A 20365-nucleotide genomic window follows, 5' to 3' on the forward strand; every position below is an offset into this window, starting at 1 on the left:
TACCCCTGTCGGATCAGTGGGGTGACAGCACGCCCGAGGACGCCACATCATCATAGTGGGCTTCAGAGCTCTGTTATCGAGAGTTTCGGTGCGCTGGTATAAGGATACGAAAAGGGATAAGCTTAAAAAGACGTTATTTCCGGGATAGACACCCCTTGGTAATCAGCAGATGGACGAGTACAACGAATGGACGACCGTGCAAAGAATACTGCGTCATCAGAAAATCGCGTTTGATAAGAATAAGACTGAAGCGAGAATTATTTCAGAGAGTATTCGTAAAGAGTTTCTACTGGAGGAACCAATGTACGACACTATAATTTTGACAGAAAAGTTATAGATGAAGAGGCTTATCTGACGTCATAGTAGTCTCAGAAGTTATAATTACGACCATCAGACCACTGTGTAGTACAGAACGCAATCGGGAATGGAACGAGGTCCGCAGTGCATCTTAGTTACATAATAAATCTCGCATTTATTTATTTTACGTTAAACAAGTCTGGATATGTACAGTTTGAATACAGGGATTTGAATCGGTATTTCAGCATATTTTTGCCAGTAAAAGTGTCAACAGATTTGGACGGAGGTAGTTTAATTGAACAAAGATTACGGCGCGTCTTACATACATGACTCAACTAAGTAAGTGGGATGAGGCTAATTACTCACTTGTCAGTCGTGTACTGGCTCGCTGTTGCTATAGTTTGTCGAATATGGCTGTGTGGCAGAGAGTGGTCGGATTAGCATAGTTTGTGTCTTGGAGAAATTTTATGTCTTATTGTAGGCAAATTCCATAACTATACTAGCGATTTGTGTTTGAATCCCACGTGGCAGAGTAACAAAGTGATGCAAGGTTATGAGCGAGTTGTTGCGTCACTCAGAATTAGTTTCAGTCTCGCAGGCTCCCTGAATTCTGATGAGAGCTTTTGCCTAGTTTGCATACGTGCTTTAAATTCTGTGCACCAACTTAATAGAATGATAAAGGGCCTCGATAATACGGTTGGTTTTAGCAGACTCGTTCGTTCTTTCTTGAATGGTGTGCCGCCCCCTTTCCGAGTGATATTGTAGTCAAGAAAGTTCAGTTATGTGCACAGATGGGGAGTGAAGTGTAACAATAACTGCATCATAGATAAAGACAGGTTGGTTTAACAGGTCGAGACTGTGCAGGTGGATATAGTATCTCTGTGCCGAAATTCAGTCCCACACCCTTGTTAGATATCCTGTTACCGTCACATACAGCTCTTTGGATATCATGTTGTACAACTGAGTATTTGCTTGGTTCTTCCTCTTGTTATAAACCGATGTAGTTAAAGTGCTGAAAAAATAGACTGGGAAAGTTTGTGCAAGGTAGCTTTTATTTTTATCAACCTGAAATTGAATCAGTTATTTTGAAAAGAGAACGAGTCACATTTTTTCCATATTGAGTTATGCTTGGATTCGGCATCTATAGAGATAGATGCATCGTTTTGTATGAAAACGGCATCAGTCCAATGCATAACATAGGCAGGGGAAGCCAATGTGTTTGCTGAATGTTTTGAAAAGTGCATTAATCCTGCACTCGTGCCCCTTTCAAAACAGCTACGCTGCTGCTATCTGGTGGCCATTTTAGTAAACCGTTCAAACAGCTGGTTGAGTGTAGTTTTTATAGTTGATTTGCGTACAAACATGGACAGTGGTACTAATAAATCACCTCGAAAACGCAAAACTGGCCAACGAAACCCAGAAGAATATAAATAGAATAAGATTAAGTGGTGTAAAGTAAATGGAAATGAACATGTCAGCTATTCTGGGAAAGTCATTGCAGCCAGGTCTACAGGACCCGATTGCAGGTGAGTTTCTAACTTAACTTTTATCTGGGTTACATCTTATTAAAAATATAATCTAATACAAAAAAAGCTTTCAACATACTGGTCAGCAGAACAATAAAAAAAACACTTTCCATGAGGCAAACATTCACTTCATCTTCACTAATTAAAACCCATAAAACAAATACATCAAAATTTTAATGTGGGCTTATTCTGTTTACTGGGATCAATCAATGAATTTTGCTGTAATTATTAATCTTCTTCAACATAGCATAAATACCTGTATTTAAGCTCAAATAAATTAAAAATTGACAGTACTAAATTTATATTTCCATGGATTTGTGCAGATAACACAGTTTGCCTAAATGCACATGACAGAAAACTACAGCCAAAACTAGTAGCTTATGTTGATTTCAGATCAGTATGAAGTGTTTTTACAAAATTCAGTGACCTAGACAAGATTGAAAAATTTCTATGAATTTGAAACGAAAACAGAGCAAGATATTTTCCTACAAGGCCAGCTGACTTTATCTGATGTTCATCGGCGTAGATCATGAAAGAATACTCCAAAGGCCCGACTCCACAATGTTTTGTACAGCATTACTCTTGCAGGTAACAGATATTCCACTTGCAAAAGAGCGCTCATCAGTTTGCATGGAATATCCGAAACGAGACTGAGAGTGAGAAGACTTGTTGGCTCGATGGCTGCAGGGGAATCTCCAAAAGAAAATCGAGGAAAAACATAAAACTCTAGAAACAAAGCTGTAGCAGGAGCACTTTGTGAAAAAATAAATGAGCAATTTCCTCTTTCCCAGTAAAGGAAACACATTATGCAAATCAAAATATGAAGTATTTGAATGCCAAGGTAAGAATCATGCACGCAATCCTTTGCAAAAAGTATCCAGACATTAAAGTTACTTATTCGTTTTATTTGAAGTATTACAAGGAGAACTTCGGCTATGCATTTGGAAGGCCACAAAAGATGTGTGTGCTATTTGTAATTTTCTAAATGATAACGCTAAGCGTGTTGCAGCCGCAGAGCTGTTGGTACGTAAGCGTAGATCACAAAAGTTCTGCAACAAAATGAAGGAAGTAACGGCAAATTGTGTTGAACGACATGATATCACATGTATTTGTTTTTATTACATGCAGAATTTGCCCTTGCCTCACATTCCAGTGGAAGAGATATTTTACATCCTACGACTATGGGTTTACTTGTTTTTCATTCTTTATATGAAAAAAGGGAACCTCAGTACATCATTTATATCATGAGGGCTTGGGCACAAAAGGACCCAGTGAGGTGCGCTCACTTCTTAATCATTACATATGTAATAACATATCTGACAGCATCAAGGAGCTTCATTTATTTTCAGATTTCTGTGGTGGACAAAACCAAAACCACACAGTCGCACGCTCTATCTTGAGTCTGGTTGCAACAGGAAGACTCGACAAAACTGCACAATATTATCCTACATGGGGGCACTCTTTCCTCCACTGTGACCGTGACTTTGGGGTAATTAAAAGATATACACTCACCAAAAACAGTTTTGCATCACCCCGGTTCCCAGAACTCCTGAAATAGACTATGAGACTATGACTGTGGAAATTGTATCACAGACACAATCCCTTTGACTGTTCAGAGATGTCGTCACTAAACCCGCCCAAAGATGTAAACAACCATGCATGAGTAGCACCTATTAGACGGAAGGGGTCCGACAGCCGATCAGTTCCAGTCATTCCACCAGGAAGGGGGTACACGGCTCGGGTTGTCTGTAGTTCAACCATGCCTAGACGGTCAATACCGCGGTTCGATCGCGTCCGCATTGTCACTTCGTGCCAAGAAGGGCTCAACAAGGGAAGTGTTCAAGCGTCTCGGAGTGAACCAATGCGATATTGTTTGGACATGTAGAAGATACAGAATACAGAGAGACAGGAACTGTCTATGACATGACTCGCTAAGGCCGCCCAAAGACTAGACTACTACTGCAGTGGATGACCGCTACCTATGGATTATGGCTCGGAGGCACCCTGACAGCAACGCCATCATGTTGAATAATGCTATTCGTCCAGCCACAGGATGTCGTGTTACGACTCAAACCGTGCGCAATAGGCTGCATAATGCGCAACTTCGCTCCCGACGTCCATGGCGAGGTCCATCTTCGCAACCACGAATCCATACAGCGCGGTACAGATGGGCCCAGCAACATGCCGAAAGGACCGCTCAGGATTGGCATCACGTTCTCTTCACCGGTGAGTCTCTCATATTCCTTCAACAAGACAATCGTCAGAGACGTGTTTGGAAGCAACCCGGTCAGGCTGAACGCCTTAGACACACTGTCTAGCGAGTGCAGCAAGGTCGAGGTTCCCTACAGTTTTGTGGTGGCATTATGTGGGGCCAATGTACGCCGCTGGTGGTCATGGAAGGCCCCGTAACGGCTGTACGATACGTGAATGCCGTCCTCCGACCGAGAGTGCAACCATATCGACAGCATACTGGAGAGGCATTTGTGTTCATGGGCGACAATTCGCGTCCCCATCGTGCACATCTTGTGAATGACTTCCTTCAGGATAACGACATCGCTCGACTAGAGTGGCCAGCATGTTCTCCAGACATCAACCCTATCAAACATGCCTGGGATGGATTGAAAAGGGCTGTTTATGGACGACGTGATCCATTAACCACTCTGAGGGACCTACGCTGAATCACCGTTGAGAAGTGGGCCAATCTGGACCAACAATGCCTTGATGGACTTGTAGTTAGTATGCCGTGACGAATACAGGGATGCATCAATGCAAGAGGACGTGTTACTGGGTATCAGAGGTACCGGTGTGTACAGCAATCTGGACCACCACCTCTGAAGGGCTCGCTGTATGGTGGTACAACATGCAGTGTGTGGTTTTCATGAGCAATAAGAAGGGCGGAAATGACGTTTATGTTGATCTCTATTCCAATTTTCTGTACAGGTATCGAAACTCTCGGGTCCGAGGTGATGCAAAACTTTTTTTGATTTGTGTGTAAAGCGGAGTGATCGTGTGTACTTGCCTACACAGTATGCAATGAAAGTAGCTGAATCAAGTTCAAAATGTAAATTTACTAGCATACTGCATGAAAAATCGTTCAGTATTGATTATAAAGGTTGGTGGCAAAATTTTACATAGAGGCAACCAAGTCGACTGAATCTTTGGGAAATAGGATGCCAAAAAAGGACAAAATTGATTTCAATATATCAAGTATTTCATGCTGCAGTGTGAAAAATATAATCCTGGTGCGTTAAAAGCTTATGAGCATATTGATGGGTTAACATTACACCACTTTACTGTGGCTGAGGCAGGAAACATTTCCTTACCAACAGAGGAGGCTTACCATAACAAGTGCCCAATCAACCATAAGAAAGTTGAAGATATTAATAAGATGGTAAAGTACATTCCACAGGAGCATCTCCTATTTTGTGAAGAAAAGACGAAGAACTCAATGATGACTGAACATAAAATATAGCCTTAAAATGCACATATTTTGTTTTTTTTTATTGATCATCCAAATAAGTAATGATTTTGATACAATGTTAACATATTCAAATTCAACATTAAATATAAACACGTTTTCTTAGGAAGTGCTATTATTCAAATTTCCTTTTTTTGTTTTTTTGAAAAGGGCATTAATCCACTTACTTTAAACTTGCTTTTGCGAAAGAAAAAAATAATCACTTGCAATTTAGGTACTCAATAGACGTTAAATATATACATTAATGAAAACTTCTTAAAATATATAAATCAAAAACTTTTTTAAAAAGACAGTTTTAGTCGATTTCCGGAAAATTGCTTCTAGTGGACAAGTGCCCTTTTCTAAACCACTGATTCAATTAGAAAAATCATATTCATAAAATAATCGAGAGGAGATCAGCCATAGTTCATCTTGTTAATCACGCAGGCCGCATAAGTGATCTGTGATGCCAGTATTTTTTAAATTAAACTTAGAACAGTTGATCTGTTTTTGTTTTCTCACATTTAAATCAGATTTTTTAATTTCCTGGAATTTTAAACTTAGAACAAAAGAGCTAATTCCATTATATACGACGTTATTTTTTTATTTCCATCCAGTTTAAACTACGAACAACTATCTCTGGTTACTTACATTTTTTTTAATTTCCCAACATTTTATACGTAGGCCAACTGTGATAGTCTGACTTTTTTTTTAATTTCGTGCCTTAGGTGTGCAATCTTAGCTTCTATATGTTGCACAAGTGACCTACTGGATGACGTCATCGGAAGTATAGTAACAATACAGGCTGTTCTCATATCGCCAATTCCTTGCTACTCGGTGCAATATGTTTGATATAACTTCTAGAACGCCGTGAGTGGAGCTATGTACTTGAAGTCCGGATAGTTGAAATTGCTATGTTCGTGCTGAAGGAGAATCTTCGTAGATCCATCGTGCTTTAATCTGTTTAGTCCATATCTAGTGCTGAGTTGGTATATGTTTTACTTGTATTGAAAGCTACATGTAATGAGGCAATAGAGAAGTCTTACGCCAAGTCTCCATGTGTTCGTAGCATTTTCCTGTGTGTATGCAAGACCTTCTTAGTTTGAATGGGCGACGTTATCCATGCTTGCGTTCCATTTTCAAGCATAGGGCGATCGAATATTTTGTATATGAAGACTGACGATGGAGGGTCCGCACCACCCATTCTGTATTTCACAAGTTGTACTAGGTGTATGGAAAGAAAACAAGAAACGAAGTAGATGAAATGTGAAATATAATACTGCGAGAAGAATTTGACACAGTACTGAAAGACTTAAATTCATGTGGAATATACGACCTTCCCTCGATATTTTAAGATCCTGATAACTAATTGCTTAATGTAGTGTTGAACATTTATACAGGGTGTTTCAAAAATGACCGGTATATTTGAAACGGCAATAAAAACTAAACGAGCAGCGATAGAAATACACCGTTTGTTGCAATATGCTTGGGACAACAGTACATTTTCAGGCGGACAAACTTTCGAAATTACAGTAGTTACAATTTTCAACAACAGATGGCGCTGCGGTCTGGGAAACTCTATAGTACGATATTTTCCACATATCCACCATGCGTAGCAATAATATGGCGTAGTCTCTGAATGAAATTACCCGAAACCTTTGACAACGTGTCTGGCGGAATGGCTTCACATGCAGATGAGATGGACTGCTTCAGCTGTTCAATTGTTTCTGGATTCCTGCGGTACACCTGGTCTTTCAAGTGTCCCCACAGAAAGAAGTCACAGGGGTTCATGTCTGGCGAATAGGGAGGCCAATCCACGCCACCTCCTGTATGTTTCGGATAGCCCAAAGCAATCACACGATCGTCGAAATATTCATTCAGGAAATTAAAGACGTCGGCCGTGCGATGTGGCCGGGCACCATCTTGCATAAACCACGAGGTGTTCGCAGTGTCGTCTAAGGCAGTTTGTACCGCCACAAATTCACGAAGAATGTCCAGATAGCGTGATGCAGTAATCGTTTCGGATCTGAAAAATGGGCCAATGATTCCTTTGGAAGAAATGGCGGCCCAGACCAGTACTTTTTGAGGATGCAGGGACGATGGGACTGCAACATGGGGCTTTTCAGTTCCCCATATGCGCCAGTTCTGTTTATTGACGAAGCCATCCAGGTAAAATTAAGCTTCGTCAGTAAACCAAATGCTGCCCACATGCATATCGCCGTCATCAATCCTGTGCACTATATCGTTAGCGAATGTCTCTCGTGCAGCAATGGTAGCGGCGCTGAGGGGTTGCCGTGTTTGAATTTTGTACGGATAGAGGTGTAAACTCTGGCGCATGAGACGATACGTGGACGTTGGCGTCATTTGGACCGCAGCTGCAACACGGCGAACGGAAACCCGAGGCCGCTGTCGGATCACCTGCTGCACTAGCTGCGCGTTGCCCTCTGCGGTTGTCGTACGCGGTCGCCCTACCTATCCAGCATGTTCATCCGTCACATGCCCAGTCCGTTGAAATTTTTCAAACAGATCCTTTATTGTATCGCTTTTCAGTCCTTTGGTTACATTAAACCTCCGTTGAAAACTTCGTCTTGTTGCAACAACACTGTGTTCTAGGCGGTGGAATTCCAACACCAGAAAAATCCTCTGTTCTAAGGAATAAACCATGCTGTCTACAGCACACTTGCACGTTGTGAACAGCACACGCTTACAGCAGAAAGACGACATACAGAATGGCGCACCCACAGACTGCGTTGTCTTCTATATCTTTCACATCACTTGCAGCGCCATCTGTTGTTGAAAATTGTAACTACTGTAATTTCGAAAGTTTTTCCGCCTGAAAATGTACTGTTGTCCCAAGCATATTGCAACAAACGGTGTATTTCTATCGCTGCTCGTTTAGTTTTTATTGCCGTTTCAAATATACCGGTCATTTTTGAAACACCCTGTAGTAATGAAAGAATATGAAATGATGTGTAAGACTGACTCCTCTTCTAACAAGACTATAGTAGGTCGCTGGCATAATGTAGGTTCCTATGTCATTGGAAAAAAGTGCAAATCTTGACAGTTCTCAAGAAGGGCTGCAGAACAGATGTGGATAACTATAAGCGTCTCTCACTGATGACGGTTAGTTATCAATTATAGTTAATATGTTTAAAATAAGTGCTATTATTTTTATTGCTGAACAATTCCTCTGTAGACATCAACACGGCAAGCACCGATAGAGAAAACCGCAGCTTTTTCTCTGGTTCATGTGGTAGAGAAGTTTGGAGAGATCGAGTTTTGATCTCATTATGTGTTATCTGCCTATTGGAAAGCTTTAGATTCGGTCCCTTGTCGCTACCTACTAAACAAACCATGTGCTTTTGGAATATTGGTGCAGGTCCCCGATTAGAGAGACGACTTCATAGCAAACGGTGCTTAGTACATGTGAGCTGACACACAACATTCGTAAGTGTCTTAGGAAAAATAGAAGTCGTCAACAATACTGGACACCCTCCCCCTCCTTCTGGGTGCTGCCTATACCTTCCTGAACACTGATGCCAAATTAAATACTGACATGAATTTAACATTTTCTGAGCACTGACTCACAAGTAGGTGACAAAAGTCATCGGATACCTCGTACTATCGTGTCGGCCGTCCTTTTGCCCGCGTAGTGCAGCATCTCGACGTGGTATGGTCTCAACAAGACGTTGAAAACACCTCCAGAAATGCTGGGCTATGCTGCCTCTATAGCTGACCCTAACTGCGGAAGAGTTACAGTTGCAGGATGTTCTACACGAACTGACTTCTCGATTATGTCCCCTTATATGGGATTCATAATGGGCGATCTGGGTAGCCAAATCATTCGCTCGAACTGTCCAGAATGTTCTTCAAACCAATAGCGAACAATTGTGGCCCAGTGACATGACATCAGTGTTTTAGAACATGAACACCATGAATGGCTGCAAAGTGTCTCCAACTAGCTGAACACAACCATTTCGAATCAATGATCGGTTCAGTTGAACCAGAGGACCCAGTCAATTCCACGCGAACACAGCCCACACCATTAAGGAGTGACCACCAACTTGGGACTATGACTTCGTGGGGTCTGGGCCACAATCGAAACCCACCACCAGCTCTTACCAACTGAAATCAGAACTCGTCTGAACAGGCCACAGTTTTCCTGCCGTCTAGGTTCCAGCTTTCCAGTCGATATGGTCACAAGCCCAGGAGAGGCACAGCAGGCGATGTCGTGTTGACTCGTGACGGTCGTCTGCTCCCATAGCCCATTACCATCACATTGCGCCGCACTGCCCTAACGGATATGTTCGACGTACGTCCCACAATGATTTCAGCGGTTATTTCACTCAGCGTGGCTTGTCTGTTGGCACTGACAACTCTACGCAAACGCCGTTGTTCTCGCTCGTTAGGTGAAGATGCCTGAAATTTGGTATTCTCGGCACACTCTTGGCACTGTGAATCTCGGAGTATTGAATTCCCTAACGATTTTCGTAATGGAACGTTCCATGCGTCTAGAACAACTACCATTCCGTCTTCAAAGTTTGTTAATTCCCGTCGTGCGACCACAATCACGTCGGAAACCTTTTCTCATGAATCACCTGAGTACAAATGACAGCTCAGCCAATGCACCACCCTTCTATACCTTGTGTAAGCGATACTAAGGCCGTGTGTATATGTGCATATCACTGTCCTATGACGTTTGTCGAAAAAAAAAATGGCTCTGAGCACTATGGGACTGAACATCAATGGTCATCAGTCCCCTAGAACTACTTAAACCTAACTAACCTAAGGACAGCACACAACACCCAGTCATCACGAGGTATGACGTTTGTCACCACAATGTATATTTGACGGGACAAAAATCTTGTTCCATGCGTTGACTTCTCTCTCCTAAAAAAGCCGTTGAGACCAAATTATGCAGCAACAGCTTTAATCATTATAACAACTATACGCACAGTAACGCATGGATATGACCCCTATGATGCTGAGGATCTCCCAAGGAGCATGCATAGTTGTTTACTTTCTGCGCGCCTGCTGCAGTCACAGGTTCGAATCCCGCCTCGGGCATGGATGTGTGTGGTGTCCTTAGGTTATTTAGGTTTTAAGTCTAGGGGACTGATGACCTGAGATGTTAAGTCTCATAGTGCTTAGAACCATTTGAACTATCTGTTTACTTTCCAACGAAATCGATGGCTCTACTATTCTGTGATGGACGAGTACATCAATAGAATCTCTGGTAGCAGAAGTACATCTACTAATATAAACATAAAAATTTGCCCTGCAGTGCGATGAAAACTACATTTTAAATGTTCAAATGTGTGTGAATTCCTAAGGGATTAAATTGCTGAGGTCATCGGTTCCTAGACTTACACACAACTTTAACTTAATGCCAAGAACAACACACACACACACATGCATGAGGGAGGACTCGAACCTCCGGTGGGAGGGGCCGTGCAATGAGTGACATGGCGCCTCTAACCGCGCGGCCACTTCGCGCGGCAACTATATTTTAAGAAAAATACGCAAAATGTGGAATAGCAGTTGGCATGGGTGGTGCTGATGTGTGGAAAGAATGATAAAATGCCGTTCGATAAATTTTATCATCAAAATTCACGGCAGCATAATGATATTAATTATGCAGATTCCTGCCACATAACACAGAATGATCTGAAAATTTAAGCCGTAGTTTTAGGTTCTTGCCAAACCACTATCTTAGAAATCAGAGCTTTCAGGAAGTATTCCACAAAATTTTGTAAACGATCATTTTAATCGCTATTGCTGCGAGTTAACGACCAAAAGTCACATCCCAAAACAGTGCAGCCCATCACCACCGTGAGTTTTCTCCCAGTCACATTAGTTGACTTCGCCAGTTCGATAACAAACCGTAACATTCAAATCTCATCATCAGGGTACACAGTATCGTAAAAACGAGCACATCGATTGTGCTAGTTCATACATTTGCCGAAAGAGACGCTACTTCTGTCAGTTTGTGACAGAAATAGGCCCTCAGTACGCAGAAAATAATGGAAATTAAAGCATAAAATTTCGAAGATAACACAGATTTCCGGCTACACTACAGGTAAGTCCCATACCACAACCTATTCATATCTATTACAAGACTCAACAGCCAGCACCCACGTCTCATCTTGCTCATGCATAAAGCCTCTCCATAACCAGCACACACACCTCACTGTTGTTTTTGGCGCAGTGAAGATTTATCACGTCACCCTTGTTAGGACTTTTTACAATTAAACGTCGCTTCATGAGGCATTGGCGGTAGCAGCCTTCAGGACATCCTATGAATGATAATATTGTTTCTCACTGCCAGTGTTCGGCGTGATCGTTTGGTTAGGACGGAGCAGAAGGAAGTAGGTTCGCATCCTGTCTTATGCTAACCCTTTTTTCATCTTCGTGTTTGTAACACATTCTGGGACCAGTCACGGCATTTGTATTCTTACCTATTACAAATATTTGGCCATTTTTCCGAATAAGTTGATATTTCTTAGGGTGTGGTTAACCAGAAACCTAAGAGATCAGCTTAAATTGCTACGACTGACACAAGCAGCAATTCCCTGCTTGTCACAACTACTTGCTATTTATTTTCTAATATATTGCTATTCCCGAGTGTGTGGTTAAGCAGGAACCTATGAGTACACCTTGAATTGCTTCGAGTGAAACGAGCAACAATGACATTTATATTCTTCGTTGTCACAAATATTTAGCTGTTTCAGAAGGGGGGGGGGGGGCGGATAACAAGCTTTGCTCATGCGCAGTGTGAGGTGCGGCCGCTGGATACGGGGTCTTCGTATATTTGGCTAGCGTTGCCAACTCACAACCACACTGCCACCTTTCAAACTAACCTAAAACTCAGAAACGCTGCCACAGCCTAGATTCTGTCTTTAAGACGAAATCAATAATAATATATCAGCAATGAGTGCAAAAGTGTTGCGCACATCAATAACAAAAGCGGCTGCAAGTGATAAAAGTTTTTAAAAAATCAATAAAGGGCCGCCTGCACAACGCGAGTAGTTCGCATCATTTTGTCAACACCACCAAGATTTGTATTTCAGGTGAAATCGTTCTTGATCTCTCAACACAAAAGGCGCAAATGTATTATATACAGAGTGATAATTATTGAACTCCATGCAAAAAACGTAAATTAGTTATAAACTACGGTGTGCCCACACTTTATTCAACATGTAAACATCACTACAGATCCGGATTTAGATTACGACATGTTCGATATGCCTGCCATCATTGGTGATGATGTGGCTCAGACGAATAGCGAAATTCTGCATGACCCGCTGAATGTCGGAACATCGATGCTGTCGGTGACCTCCCGAATGGCTGTTTTCAGTTCAGCAATGGCTTTGGGGTCGTTGCTGCTCACCTTGTCTTTAATATAGCACCACAAAAAGGAGTCGCATGTGTTCAGATACGGAGAATATGACGGCCAATCGAGGCCCATGCCAGTGGCGTCTGGGTACCCCAGAACCTGAATGCGATCCCCAAAGTGCTCCTCCAGGACAGCAAACACTTTTCTGCGTCGATGGGGTCGAGCTCCGACTTGCATGAACCACATCTTGTCGAAATCAGGGTCACTTTGGATAATGGGGATGAAATCGTCTTCAAAAACCTTAACGTACCGTTCGGTAGCAGCGTACCATCAAGGAATATCGCACCGATTATTCCGTGACTGAACATTGCACATCACACAGTCATCCGTTGAGGTTGAAGAGACTTCTCGATCGCGAAAAGTGGATTCTCAGTCCCCAAAATGCGCCAAATTTTGCTTACTGAGGAAACTACCCATATATAAGTGGGCTTCGTCGTTAAACCAAATCATGCATGCGCATACTAATTCCCATCATGCCCTGCGGCCAACCATGCAGTTCGAACGTCCTAACGCAACCGCACAGAACTTATGACGAGTTTATTTCATACAGTTCAATAATTGTCGCCTTGTATATATGCATAACAATAACGGAAATGTCAGACTGCCAAAGTAGAAATGAAGGACAGAAAGAACGATCACAAATGCGATTAATTTATATTAGATTAGATGTAATCTGCTTAACAGCTGTTGACTTTCCGACCTCCTAATGGCTGCCTGCAACGTGGCACGGAGATGTATTGCAATCATCTGTTCTACACCGCGAACAATCGCAGCTCATGGGTGGCCCTCAGTATAGTTTAGCTCACAATTGCGTATGTCTATTACTCTGTTACGCAACATTATTTCTTTACTTGCATTTTGTGCTTTCACCATCGGTTCATAAAGTCATAAAGGATTTACTGGTCATTTACCGATAACTGTTATAAAATTCCCATTTCTTTTGTAGTATGAGGCACTAATGAGAGAGTTAAATGGACATTATTCATGTATTTTAAACACCCACGTCGCTAGTGGGGCAAACAGAATTTTTTGTGCAAACAACTACAAATATAGCTCTACTACAGTAGTGACATCAAAGTTTTCTTTTTCACACAACTGAAAAAACATTTTCTGACCACTGGGAGATTTAATTAGCCTATTAATTTCAGGATAAACACCCGAATACAAATATCAGCGTACGGATGTTCGTTACGCTACCTCAATGTACGCACTCGTTTAGCGTTCAAATCTGTAAGAATTTTGTTAGGCGTGCCCAACTTTAACCGTCAGGCCCTAGCCGTTTTAGTCATAGCCCGCAAATTTGATATCTGCTGCATCAGTCGCAACGCAGAACAAGAACAATATAAGAATCAATAAAAAGTACAACTTCCTATTTTTCTATTCAGCGGAGTCAGGACCTGTAAGTATGTCAGTTATTAAGTTTCTTTTGTGTTTTTCCCTCATTTGTTATAACATTATAAACAACAACTCACATTAATTGGTTCATTACTAATTTTCTTCAGCTTTGTACTATTGATTACTGTGAAATTAAAATTGGACTTTAACACATCGATCAAAGGCACGTAAACAGTTATTCTTCGCAAAATCCATCCACGACTCGAACGAGAAGAAACCTTAACCTATGGCACTATAAAGAGTACCTTCTAGCTTTCACACTGCAATGGTATGCAGAGCATATATGTATATGTACTAATTTTCGAAGTATTTTCCCTTCTATTACACAATTGTTTGCTAACACAGATTGTTAACATGCTTCGGATTATTTCATACAATGAGCGTCATTTCATTGGAAGAATCGGAAACAGATAAATTTCCCCCGTGTTACAGAATTAGACCGGCAACGTACGTTACTGCTTTCATATGAAATAACACATTTTAAAAGACCGACTTACATGATGTTACGTAGCGGGTATTATTGTTGTCTAATTTTACAAACCGTGGAAACAATTCACTTGGAAACAATAACCGCCTTTCTACATAAGTAACTTCGTGGCAAATCAGAGCGATCTGAAATAAAATACAATGAAGTTAGTTCTTACATACCTTTAAATCTGGAAGTTACGTTGCAGAACTAACACAGGTGAGACAGAGATAATCCTGACCGAGGGGTGGTCACAGACGTGTAAGTGTTTTTGTTTTGTTTTTTGACTTCGGTTGGACACCATTCAGTGATTGCTGCATAATGATATATCTTTGCTCACTCAATATTCCCTTCTTTTAGCGTAGCTTCGCTTTTTCTGTACCTAGTTTGCTGTTAAACTTTGTATCTTTATCTGCTCATTACATATAAATTCGATTATCTTCTTGTAGGTTTTAATGTTGGGTTGAGATAGTAAGGACATGACTGACATTGGTTGCGGGATTTTATTCTTGAAAATAAGTGGTAAAAACTTCTTGCTCGCCTCGCTATGTTTTCTGCACTGAAAGAGTGAATGGTTCGTATGTCTCTGAGTAGTACCATCACAATCACAAGCTGTTGTTTGGTTTATACGCAGTCGGTATAGATGCTCTGGAAATGTCCCGTGATTGAGCCTTACTCTATTTAATGTGGATATGGCTTGTTTGGATCCATAAACGTACTCAAACCAATGTCGCTTCGGTATTCAAGGTTTTATTTGCGCACAGTCGCCTCTTTTGTGCCGGGAGCTCTGCATGTCTATTTTGTTTAGCCAAGCACTAACGTGAACATATATACAATAACATCTTTAATAAAAAGGTGCTTTTTTCTTTAGATGGGAACATTAGCACAACCTAGTCGGACGAAACAGGCTCGGGTCATTCTTGTATTGAGTACTTTCTAGAAATTAAAATTTAACGAGCAAAAAAATTAGCTACAGCCCGCATTAACATGAACTTTACGCGCCTGCTTTTTCCATTCGCGTTGTAAACAGAATTATTCTCTAACACTATAATGAGAAAGCTGTATAAAATAATTTGAAAGACATTTTTGATTCGAAATCAAATATGTGTATCTTTGGAAATTTGTCATTCTATACCTCACCGATTTTGCTTTTTTTGTCGTCACACAGTACTTGGTGAGAGTAGTAGATGAAATTTACAGTGATGGAAAAAAAAATCGCAACACCAAGAAGGAGCTGTGCGACATAAACGGAAGTTGGTAGGCGTGGTTCTGCATCTGAAAGATGATGTCTATTCAAATTTCGCGCCAGTCGCAGAAGAGTGGCGCTATTAGCGCTTCTCTGAGAATGCAAACCAGGTTTGCTTTAAATATATGCTGTAACAATCGCGAGCTTTAGTTACCTTTGAGACTGGACATGGTGAGTTGATGTCAATCAAGAATACCTCCGAGGCAACGAAGACGCAATTATCAACACCTCATTGAGTTTGAGTGAGGTCGTGTAATAGGGCTAAGAGAAGCTAGATGTTCCTTCTGCGATATTTCAGAGAGACTTGGCAAGGATGTAGCCTCTGTACATGATTGCTGGCAGCGTTGGTCACGCCGGCCGGAGTGGCCGTGCGGTTCTAGGCGCTACTGTCTGGAACCGAGCGACCGCTACGGTCGCAGGTTCGAATCCTGCCTCGGGCATGGATGTGTGTGATGTACTTAGGTTAGTTAGGTTTAATTAGTTCTAAGTTCTAGGCGACTCATGACCTCAGAAGTTAAGTCGCATAGTGCTCAGAGCTATGTGAACCATTTAGAAGCGTTGGTCACAATGTATGGCCGCAGGAAGACCGGTCTCAGGACGCCCACGTGGCCCTACCGAGAGGGAAGATCATCGTGTTCGGCGTATGGCTTTGGCGCAGCGTACTGCATCTGCAGCAGCTATTTGAGGAGGTGTTGGCACCACAGTGACAGCTCCGTGCCAGACGTCCTGTAGCATGCATTCAACTGACCCCAAACCACCGTCATTTGCGACTTCAGTGGTGTCAAGCTAGAGCTCACTGGAGGGCAGAGTGGAAGTCTGTTGCGTTTTCTAATGATACACTCCTGGAAATTGAAATAAGAACACCGTGAATTCATTGTCCCAGGAAGGGGAAACTTTATTGACACATTCCTGGGGTCAGATACATCACATGATCACACTGACAGAACCACAGGCACATAGACACAGGCAACAGAGCATGCACAATGTCGGCACTAGTACAGTGTATATCCACCTTTCGCAGCAATGCAGGCTGCTATTCTCCCATGGAGACGATCGTAGAGATGCTGGATGTAGTCCTGTGGAACGGCTTGCCATGCCATTTCCACCTGGCGCCTCAGTTGGACCAGCGTTCGTGCTGGACGTGCAGACCGCGTGAGACGACGCTTCATCCAGTCCCAAACATGCTCAATGGGGGACAGATCCGGAGATCTTGCTGGCCAGGGTAGTTGACTTACACCTTCTAGAGCACGTTGGGTGGCACGGGATACATGCGGACGTGCATTGTCCTGTTGGAACAGCAAGTTCCCTTGCCGGTCTAGGAATGGTAGAACGATGGGTTCGATGACGGTTTGGATGTACCGTGCACTATTCAGTGTCCCCTCGACGATCACCAGTGGTGTACGGCCAGTGTAGGAGATCGCTCCCCACACCATGATGCCGGGTGTTGGCCCTGTGTGCCTCGTTCATATGCAGTCCTGATTGTGGCGCTCACCTGCACGGCGCCAAACACGCATACGACCATCATTGGCACCAAGGCAGAAGCGACTCTCATCGCTGAATACGACACGTCTCCATTCGTCCCTCCATTCACGCCTGTCGCGACACCACTGGAGGCGGGCTGCACGATGTTGGGGCGTGAGCAGAAGACGGCCTAACGGTGTGCGGGACCGTAGCCCAGCTTCATGGAGACGGTTGCGAATGGTCCTCGCCGATACCCCAGGAGCAACAGTGTCCCTAATTTGCTGGGAAGTGGCGGTGCGGTCCCCTACGGCACTGCGTAGGATCCTACGGTCTTGGCGTGCATCCGTGCGTCGCTGCGGTCCGGTCCCAGGTCGACGGGCACGTGCACCTTCCGCCGACCACTGGCGACAACATCGATGTACTGTGGAGACCTCACGCCCCACGTGTTGAGCAATTCGGCGGTACGTCCACCCGGCCTCCCGCATGCCCACTATACGCCGTCGCTCAAAGTCCGTCAACTGCACATACGGTTCACGTCCACGCTGTCGCGGCATGCTACCAGTGTTAAAGACTGTGATGGAGCTCCGTATGCCACGGCAAACTGGCTGACACTGACGGCGGCGGTGCACAAATGCTGCGCAGCTAGCGCCATTCGACGGCCAACACCGCGGTTCCTGGTGTGTCCGCTGTGCCGTGCGTGTGATCATTGCTTGTACAGCCCTCTCGCAGTGTCCGGAGCAAGTATGGTGGGTCTGACACACCGGTGTCAATGTGTTCTTTTTTCCATTTCCAGGAGTGTAGTTGGTTCTGCCTCGATACCAGTGATGGCCATTTGTTGGTTAGAAAGAGAACCGTTGAGGCCTGCATACAACCTGCCTGTGCGCTAAACACACTGGATCTACACCTAGAGTTATGGTCTGGGGTGCGATTTGACAGCAGGAGCAGTTTAGTGGTAATTCCACGCACCCTGACTTATGCGTCAGTCTGGTGATTCAACCTATTGTGCTACCATTCATGATCAGATTTCTAGGAGGTGTTTTCCAACAGGATAATCGTCGCCCACATACCGCTGAAAATCCAACATTGTCTACAGAGTATTGACATGTTACTACGGCCTGCTCGATCGCCGAGCACATGTGGGGCAGTTAACAACTCCAGCGTCATCCACAAACAGCCTTTACCATCCCTGTATTGACCGATCATGTGCAACAGGCATGGAACGCCATCCCACAAACTGACATCCGCCACCTGTACAACACAACACATGCAGTTTTGCGCGCTTGCATTTAACATTCCGGCGGTCACACTTGTTATTAATGTACCAGCATTTCACACTTGCATTTGGTTATCTCGCACTTACATTAACCTGTGAGCTTGCAATGTTAATCATTTAAATATGTTATCTAGACAAATGTATTACTGAAATTCCGTTACTCTGCATTAACCCTCCGCTGGGCACGTAGGGTCTTTTGAGACCCCATACCACTTACACTTCTTGCACTTCATTATTTACTGGACCTGCAACGCTCGTGGTCCCTGACACCTCTCTCGTAATTATGATGTAAATGACTACTATATAGAAATACTATTAATTAATTATTTCTTTAATTTTATCATGACTTAGTTTAGGAATAAACGAAAATGGGCACTTGGGGTCCTCAAAGACCACATCTGGTTTAACTGACTCAGTGTTGCCAGAAAATGACTGAAGTTGGCAGAACTTATTATCAACGAAGGTTAGTCAGTTGTTAAGCTTCAGACAGCTTTGATGATGCGAGGGAAGTGGATGATGGCTGGCATTATTAGGTAAGCACAGTATTTGTTTTAAAATCCTACAGTTTTGCAAACATATATGATATTATTCATATAAAGAAAGAAATGTCTGCTCATTGTAACGTAAGTAAGTCAAAATTATGGAAACTGTGGGAACTGTAGGAAACACTGTTTTCTTATAACTTACGTTAGAATTTAAATATTGGATTAACATCTTGTCTAGGGTTGATGGAAAACTGGTTCCGGCTGAAGAAGCTGATAAGATTCTTCTTCAGATGTGAGATGATGCTGATGTCGATAATGAAAGTATTATGACATGGATGATGATGAATATTTGCCCTCAGATAGCGAAGAGGGGGAAGGCAGTGATGTAATGAAAGAGGAACATAATGAAGATGACGTCATTCACAATGACAATGATGTTACTGTAAGTAATGACGCCACTATGAAAGATTATTTCATGGGAAAAAATGGAATGATTTGGTACAAAGAGCTTCCAACGAAGTGCCAAACTCCATCTCATAATATAATTCGTTATAAACGTGGTCCTAAAGTGGTACCCCCTAGTTCAATAAAAGAAGCCCTAAGCTCCTAATTACCCCAGAAATAATGTCCGTCGTGGTAAGGGAAACTAACAGAGAGCCTAGGCGAGTATACACAAAGTGAAATGAAGATTATCCTCGTAGTACGCCTAAGGTATGGAAGGAACCAGATGCGGAAGAATTGGAGGAATACATTGGTTTGCATGTATCTTCTGGAGCCTACAAATCAGGGAGGGCGGATCTGAGTGAACATTGGAATAAAGAACATGGCAGGCCAATTTTCAGAGCAACAATGAACCTAAAAAGGTTTCAAGCTAACACACGTTTTCTCAGATTTGACAATAAAGAAACAAGAGAAGGTCGTAGGATTTATGATAAATTACCTGCATTTAGAGGCATCTGAAATATGTTCATTTCACAGCTTTCTTCGGTAACTGTTGATGAACAGCTTGTTGCGTTTAGAAGGAAATGCCCATTTCGACAATACGTCTAAAGCAAACCTGCTAAATATGGTATAAAAATGTGGTGGGCTTGTAATTCCAGAAATGCATTTCCACTGAATGGACAGATTTACTTGGGAAAACAACCCGGCCAACAGAGAGAAGTAAATCAGGGTTCAGAGTCATAGGAGATCTAACTGCAAAATGGTCCAAAAAGGGCCACAATATTGTAGCTGACAATTTTTTCAGTAGTATCACTTTAGTGAGAGAATTGCTGGCGGTGAAAACCACCTATGTCGAACTCGAAGGAAAAACAAGATTGAAATTCGTAAGGAGATGCAGCCACATCGTTCGAGAGAAATAAAT

The sequence above is a fragment of the Schistocerca cancellata genome, chromosome 2 (assembly GCF_023864275.1).
Source record: "Schistocerca cancellata isolate TAMUIC-IGC-003103 chromosome 2, iqSchCanc2.1, whole genome shotgun sequence".
Classification (NCBI taxonomy): Eukaryota; Metazoa; Arthropoda; class Insecta; order Orthoptera; family Acrididae; genus Schistocerca; species Schistocerca cancellata.